Here is an 8,436-nt window from a genome sequence, read left to right as displayed (position 1 = left end):
GTATACTGATCTACTATGAGAAGTGAGAACTGCATCTTGACTGCACTTATTTCACTGTCCTCTCTTTGCAGCCGCTTGCTCATCTAAATTTCGGGCAAGGCAAAGGTGCATTTGAAACGAGCCTGTTATCTTTTTGCCAGATTTTCAAATCAAATTTGTAATGACCTTGTAGCTGGTCGGTTTTGGTTCATGGTTCATAACTCTTGAACAAGGACTTTTTTAATATTTGTATCAGAAATATAAATGAGAAAAATCATTCCAGAACCAAGGCCACTGAAAAAGTGAGCGTCACCATTACTATATACCTCGGCACTCAAAAGCTGGGTTTAACAGACACTAATGCCAAGTTAAACGTGTTTTACTGTCATGATACATTTAAAACAAAAAATGATATGCAGAGGGAGACTACATGTTTCTTGCTTTGGAAAATATAACAATTTATCACACAAAAGCACATTCACTTTTTCAATAGTTTGCACATGGCAACCGAAAATCCTCGCAGAGTAGCCTATCAAATATCTCCCCATCAGCAGCGTTTCCATAAACTCTTCAGCACATTTGGTGCTATATTTCACTTTGCTGACTGTATGGGGATCAGCAAGCTGACCTTGACATCTATTCTCTATCAGTTTCATTGTCAGAAGTAAAACCTGGCATTTGCAATCGCTGGGCTATGACTTAGACCGGTATGAGGAAGACACTGTGGTCAATATTGCAAAAGTCTCAAATGAACAGATCACTAAAAGTCTCACAGTAAAAACAGTAATTTATACTGAAAGCTGTTTGCCTTGTCTTTAACAATACAGCGAATATTGTCTGTATTTGCTGATATTTTTAGCCAGCTAAAGCAGCTCATCTGCATCATATTCCACAAGCATGACCATCATTTTATTAGTCATTTTGAGTATTGTAATGAACCTCTTCACTCTTTTAAACAGTAAACAGCCAGTTTCACAGTTTACCGAGGTCAAAAATTGCTCATTATGGTGTGACAGTCCAAGAGCATGAGAGGGAATATAGCAGAGTAATAAAGGCAAGGCTGGCGCAGGCTGGTACAAGTCACAGGGAGCAAGCTGTTTGCATGCCTATTATCAGACAGCTTCATCTACATCTCAGCTTTATCTCGCTCCTTGATAACAGACTCTTTCCCAGGGTAGAATTCAATGTGGCACACAATTCAGAACTACTGAAGATGATATATCTTGTGAAAATGAATGAATGTCACTGAACAGATGTGAAATAAATGATTTGAGCAAAATGAAGTTCCACAGCGCTGTAAGCAATATAAATGCTTTATTACACGAGTTAACCTTTAAATGGGTTTCAGAAAATGCATGTTTAATTCTGCAAATATAATGCTATTCTAAAACACCACCCAACATCTTGGGATTTATGAAAAAAGGAGCCCCCTGGGTGTCAATTTGTTTCAATAAATCAAAATAAAGAGACAAATGCATCTTTCAAATATGGCAATTTGCTTAATGGGTTTAGACAGAGCTGGCATGTCTCTCTTTATTTGGATGCGGATGACTGGCATCATATATTCAGTTTTGCTCCAGGGGATATGAGCTCAGTCATTTTACAGAAAACTCTTGCTCCCTCTGTCACTTTGTTCTGAGAGACATTGTTATTGTTGATATAAATCACTGAGCACTAATGAATACTTAGCATTACTTTTTTATTTTGTACCACACACTCTTCCTTGGGCAGGATATAGTCCAATCATGCACCGATCATAATCCAGTAGTTCTCCATCTTAAGTGAAAAACAGGATAATGATTATTATATATATAAAAAAGATCTAAGGCATATTAAATTAAATTGATTTTGTGATTCATCTAAGGAAAGTGAGAAATTAACTGACTACCAGAATTGATTTTCATGATCATTTTTAACCCTTAATGAGGATAAAATTTTCATACAAAATGACTCTTATGTCAGAAACTTTGATTAAAGTAGCACAACATTAATTCGTTAACATAAACTTTCATTCTATCAAGAATTTATGTCAAAATATTGTAAATAATATGCATGCATGACTATCCCTTAAAATGCATATTAACACAGGATAAATAATGGTATAAAAAGATAAACGTAATGTTTTCTTAATTTTGGAGATGAATGCTCCAGCAAGAGGAGGAGGATTTTTAGTGTCCCTTTAATCTGGGAGGTCCTGGAGAGGAAAAAAAAACCACCCTGTGGAACAGGAGTGCCATCTTCAGATGAGTTAGTGTAAGAACAGTTAACCAGAAAAATGAACACAGCAGGGCTGCCCAAACTCGGTCCTGGAGGGCCGGTGTCCTGCAGAGTTGAGCTCCAGCTTGCCTCAACACCTGCCGGGAAGTTTCTATGCCTAGTAAGAGCTTGATTAGCTGCTTCAGGTGTGTTTGATTAGGGTTGGAGCTAAAAATGACTCTTATGTCAGAAACTTTGATTAAAGTAGCACAACATTAATTCGTTAACATAAACTTTCATTCTATCAAGAATTTATGTCAAAATATTGTAAATAATATGCATGCATGACTATCCCTTAAAATGCATATTAACACAGGATAAATAATGGTATAAAAAGATAAACGTAATGTTTTCTTAATTTTGGAGATGAATGCTCCAGCAAGAGGAGGAGGATTTTTAGTGTCCCTTTAATCTGGGAGGTCCTGGAGAGGAAAAAAAACCCACCCTGTGGAACAGGAGTGCCATCTTCAGATGAGTTAGTGTAAGAACAGTTAACCAGAAAAATGAACACAGCAGGGCTGCCCAAACTCGGTCCTGGAGGGCCGGTGTCCTGCAGAGTTGAGCTCCAGCTTGCCTCAACACCTGCCGGGAAGTTTCTATGCCTAGTAAGAGCTTGATTAGCTGCTTCAGGTGTGTTTGATTAGGGTTGGAGCTAAACTCTGCAGGACACCGGCCCTCCAGGACCGAGTTTGGGCATCCCTAGAATACAGCAATACCATTTCAAAGGTCTTTGTTTACAACATAAAACATGCCTGCAAGGTTGCTTTTAAAAATGTGAAACACCAATTTAGAACGTATCTGGCAGTATTCTGAAATGTATGGCGGTGTTCTGTCATTCAGAGCTTGAAAAACACTAAAAAAGGACCTTAAATTAATCATGTAACGTTACTTAATGGGCAGACAGTGTGAACATGTCTTCTCCTGAACCTAAAACAATCCAGTTGCAGCATTTCACACCTCTTGTAGTTTATCCATACACTTCTTACTTAAACCAGCAAAAAAAGGCATTACAATAACCGAGGTGACAGAAAGTAAAACTATGAGTAAGACTATGGTTCCAAAACTAAAAATCAGTTTCACGTTCTTTCCTGCAGAGGCGCGACAGAAGCGCGCGCTGCCGCTGGTGTCGTGAAAGCGGAAGTGGAGCGCGCTTGTGCCATAAGAGCACGCGCAACTTCCGCCTTGTTCAAAAACATTTGCGCTCCCGTTTATTTGGTAAAGCAGGACTAATCTTCTTTCCGTGGCTGCCGTGTTAGTGACCCAGTATGGACATCCAGAGTAAGTGTTCGTGTTTACAGCAGTCCTGTGTTTGTATATTGATATGTAGGTTGAGTTTGTTGAGACGTGCGTGATTGTGGCTGTGCTCATGTGACCGGTAACTTACAATACAGCAGAAAGCCATGCGTTTGATCAGATTTAGAACAACTAACGTTATACAATATCAGTGTATGCGGGTATTTTTATATATTTAAAATAAAGTGACAAACCACTGAAAGTGCATTTATTTGTATATGCTCCTGATTGCCCGTATATGGTTTTAGACAGTAATTAGCAAGAATTATTAACACTGAATTGACCTTTTTGATGTATAATAACAGGCATTGAACCAATGACACTCGGCTCTCCAACCTCCCCCAAGCCTGGGGCTCAGTTTTTACCTGGGTTTCTGATGGGAGACCTGCCTGCACCGGTCACACCTCAACCCAGGTCTTTTGGGTTGACAGGGGGTGGGTCAGAAACAAGATCTCCTCTTCTGGCAGGTAAATACTTATTATCCTTTTACTGCATTTTTCTAATACCATAAGGAATTATGAATGTGTCCAAAATGGCACAGAAGTTACTTGGTGAGACATTTGATGCTCTCTCCATCAGGTGGGTCTCCTCCACAGCCGGTGGTCCCAACGCCTAAAGACAAGAGTGGACACACCATTGTCTGGTCTACCAGGGACGCCAGGAACATGTAAATATAATGTTTAATTACTTATTAAATGAGGACGGTGCTCTGTCTTAAAAAAAAAAAAAGAAGATGCTTATTTTTTTATTTTTGTTTTATAGTGTCTAATTTATTTAGCCCCGTGGGGCAGCAGAGGAAAACAACACTTTCCCCTGCTCAGGTAGATCCGTTCTTCACACAAGGAGATGCTCTGTCCTCGGAAGACCAGCTAGATGACACCTGGGTCACAGTGTTTGGGTGTGTTTAGATCATGTATTTATTTATTTTATTGTTCCATTGTATTACATAATTAGTACAAATATAATGTGTCAGGCTATATGGCGGCCATGTCTACGTGGCATCAATTTTATATTTGTTTGTACACAGGTTCCCTCCAGCTTCTGCATCATACATCCTTTTACAGTTTTCACAGTATGGAAACATATTAAAACATGTGGTAAGTACAGGCAAAGTTTTAGCATTGTAGACTGGCTTATGTATGATTTGTATTCCATAAAAGTGTTTTCATTTACAGACGTCTAATTCAGGCAACTGGATGCACGTTCAGTATCAGTCTAAACTGCAGGCACGAAAAGCTCTCAGTAAAGATGGAAAGATATTTGGAGAAGCCATAATGATTGGCGTCAAACCTTGTATCGATAAGGTAAGAAGCACAGAAGCGATAATTCTATTCTGGCTTATGTATGATTTGTATTCCATAAAAGTTTTTTCATTTACAGACGTCTAATTCAGGCAACTGGATGCACGTTCAGTATCAGTCTAAACTGCAGGCACGAAAAGCTCTCAGTAAAGATGGAAAGATATTTGGAGAAGCCATAATGATTGGCGTCAAACCGTGTATCGATAAGGTAAGAACATAGACTGTAAAAAAACATGGACGTAGTGTCCGTGACGTCACCCGTAGGTTTCTGAAGAGCATTTTTGAAGCCTAAAGCGGGCAGAGCGGACCGTCGCCATCTTGGCAGCGCGTCACCACGCATGACTCCTGGATAACCGAAAATGGGCAAAGAGGTGGGACGTGGATGGAGCTGGTTGCTGAAACCACACTCACCTAGCTCGATGGTAGTGACAGCAGCGGCAATCCACCTGTCACTCAAGTGGCCACGCCCTTAAATATGCAGAACTTTAAGGCTTAATATAATTTAAATGGATGAGTTTTAATAAGGCAGTTTAATAAGGGTGGGGGTCTATGGGATTGACTCCCTTTTGGAGCCAGTCTCTAGGGGCCAGTCGATGAATTGGCGTTTAAGTTACTTCCGTGTTGGTTTCAAGGGAGAGACCGGAAGGTTGGCGCTTGGGTAGGAAGCAGAAAAGCAGTAATTCCCTTGTGAAGACCAGCATGATAGATGGAAAAGTCTCTTGGTTGTAATTGCAACAGTGGTAATGTTACATTGGGAGTGTTTTTTTTTTTGTCAGAGTGTAATGGAGAGTTCAGACAAGAGCAGCACTTCCAGTTCTGTGTTCACACCTCCAGTGAAGGCTCCCGGCACCCCCAGTCACCCTCTATCAACTCCCCGATCTGTCATGAGACCCCTCAGTGCCGCTTACAAAGCATCCAGCAGTGACTACCAGGTATAGTTGACCAGTAACCTTCCACCCACCCACTGCTGGTAAAACCACACGAATAGTGTTGAACAAATTAATTGAAATAAAACTGGCAGTGTCTTTAAAAGCTTTAAAAAAACAACAACTATTTTTGCTATTTAAGAGTGAAGGCGCATATTATAAAACTACACACGGAAACGCAAAGGTTATCAGCAAGGGATACAAATTAATTTGGGCAAAAATATTAATAAAATGAAATTTATTATTATTACTACAAAAATGTGCAAAACCAAGTCTGAATAACTTTATATTGACAGTAGAACTTAGTCAAAACCTACATTTGGAGATAATGGGCGTCTCACCCGGTTGAACATGAGCTGATATATTTGTGATTTATTTATTTTTCTTCTTGCCATTTGGATATCTGTGCCGTAGCAAAAGTTTCATATTTCAATATTTGTCAAAGTAATTTCTGTATTTTGAATAATGGAAATATAATGGTGGGAATATTAACAATAATTGGTGTATTAGAATCTAGATTTACAAATGTTATTTAAAATGCTAGTTACTGGAATGAATTGAAATGTGCTGTAAGGAAAAACTATTTAATAGAACAATTTGTGAAGTGCTTGCTTTGTTTTGTTCTGATTTGTAGGTTGTGTCAGATCAACAGACACCAAAAAAGGATGAGAGTTTTGTATCAAAAGCAGTGGAGTATATGTTTGGATGGTAATCTTTCACTCACAGGGTCCTGATGAAAAAGCTCTGAGACCATCAACAGCCTCTGACGTGTTGACATTGCTCTAAAAACTGACATTGGGTTTTCTGAGCACAAGCACTGAGTGAATAGAAAAGCACTTTCTTTGCGGATTAATTGACTTTGCGTGCTGTTTTACGGAAGATGGACTCTTGAGTGTTTCACATGGACTGTTCTCAGCTGCTGGGTTTGGAGTTGTGTGTTTTGAAGTTAGTCCCTCCTGTCTGTCCTCAAAATCATACAGACTTGCCAACTTAATCATAAGCATTAAGTGTTTCAGGTCTTAACAAACATGCCAAAAGAGAGTTCTGTTGGAAATTTAAGGATCCAAATCATGACACACTTCCTCACGGGACCCTATTGTAGAAAATCTGAAGTTCTTGCCTGACATAATTCATGGTTATGATAATCTTTCTCTGTTCATGTATAAGAATGGATCTCTCAAGAATATCATTGACACCTACAGCTTTTTGAGATCAAGGCCTTAATCTAGGATTTTTTTCATTGGGTTATATACATCTGTTTTTGTGGGTTTTCAATAACTTTCAGTTATTTTAATGGGACAGAATCAGTTTTTTTTTAAGAAATGTCTGAATTTGAAAATGCCTCTACTCTTTAATAAACACTGATTAGAAACTGCAGTTTGTTTTCTGTAGTTATGTCTTTGTATTAAATTATTAACTAGGCAATATTGAGGCTATAACAAAAAATAGCTCCTTCAGAGACATTGTTTGCCTTTAGTAGGATACAATTATTTATTATTTTGTTAAATTTACAGTAGGCAACTTTATTTACTATTTGTGTCATTTAAAAAAATAATTTGTGTAATTTGATTGTCCATAATATGGAAGTCGTAATCTGGAAGAAACCTCATCCAATTTAAAACAAATGGGTGAATTCATGGCTGAAGATCTGGACTTGGTATTATTTGATGAGTAAGAGGTTGACTATTGCATGGCATCATAAATTAATGAGCATCTGGTGATTTATTTTTTTTCCCCCTCAAATGCAGGCTGTTTCCAAAACGGTCATACAAATATTGTGAATAAGTGTTTGTTCCAGTTTATTCTTGTCTTGGTGTCAGACACCTGACGTAATTTTGAGGACTTAAGACTCGACTTGGAAAGTATGCAGAGGGTTTGCAATGAAACATTTAAAGTGTGAATTTTTTTATTAATTTTTAAGTCATCTTGTTACATCTTTCCTTAAAGGGGCCATATGATGTTGCTAAAAAGAACATTATTTGGTGTAATGAAATGTTTATGCGGTTTAAAGTAAAAAAAAAAAAAAAAACACACTTTCCACATACTGTACATTGTTTCTCCTCTATGCCCCGCCTTTTTGAAACGCGTCGATTTTTGCAAAGCTCATCGGTCTGATAAAGTGAGGTGTGCTGTGATTGGCCAGCTATCCAATGCATTGTGATTGGCCGAATACCTCAAGCATGAGATGGAAATGTTACGCCCCTCACATACTGTTGAGGCCGTGTCCCGGCCGGAGCGATGAGACAAAAACATTAAAACCCATTACAAATGAGGCATTTGTTGCATCCAGTGGGGACATAATTACTGATTATAATGATTTATACTGTCTTTTTACGCATTGCATTGCATCGCACCGCGTAAACATAAAACTGTCTGCATTTGTGATCAGAGAAATGACAAACAACAAGTGCTACGCTACACTGCCCAAAACTCGCGTTTGAATCATCAGTGGCAAATCCTTTAAATGAAAACATACTTACAGACTGTGAGTCAGAACTGCTGGCGTTTTAGTCTAACGTTACTCTCCCAGGATCAGTAAACAGTCCTCCATAAAATGTGCTGCACACATCTGGATATTTGGGTTAAACTGTTCTGGAACAGTGTTGTAAATACAACTTAACCACTGATTTGTAGTCGTGTCCTCTTTTGGAAGACTAAACAAAGTTAAAGAAAAACATGTT

General features: G+C 38.5%; 1 pseudogene; it reads left to right on the top strand.

Annotated features, from left to right (window-relative positions):
* Positions 1-3,378: 3,378 nt before the first annotated feature.
* On the top strand, positions 3,379-7,106 carry LOC107593003 (nucleoporin NUP53-like; annotated as a pseudogene).
* The last annotated feature ends 1,330 nt before the right edge of the window (positions 7,107-8,436 follow it).

Source organism: Sinocyclocheilus grahami, unplaced genomic scaffold (assembly GCF_001515645.1).
Source record: "Sinocyclocheilus grahami isolate Dianchi unplaced genomic scaffold, SAMN03320097.WGS_v1.1 scaffold162.1, whole genome shotgun sequence".
In the NCBI taxonomy this organism is placed as follows: Eukaryota; Metazoa; Chordata; class Actinopteri; order Cypriniformes; family Cyprinidae; genus Sinocyclocheilus; species Sinocyclocheilus grahami.
Note: the sequence above shows the minus strand (reverse complement) of the source record. Positions and strands in the feature narration are given on the sequence as shown.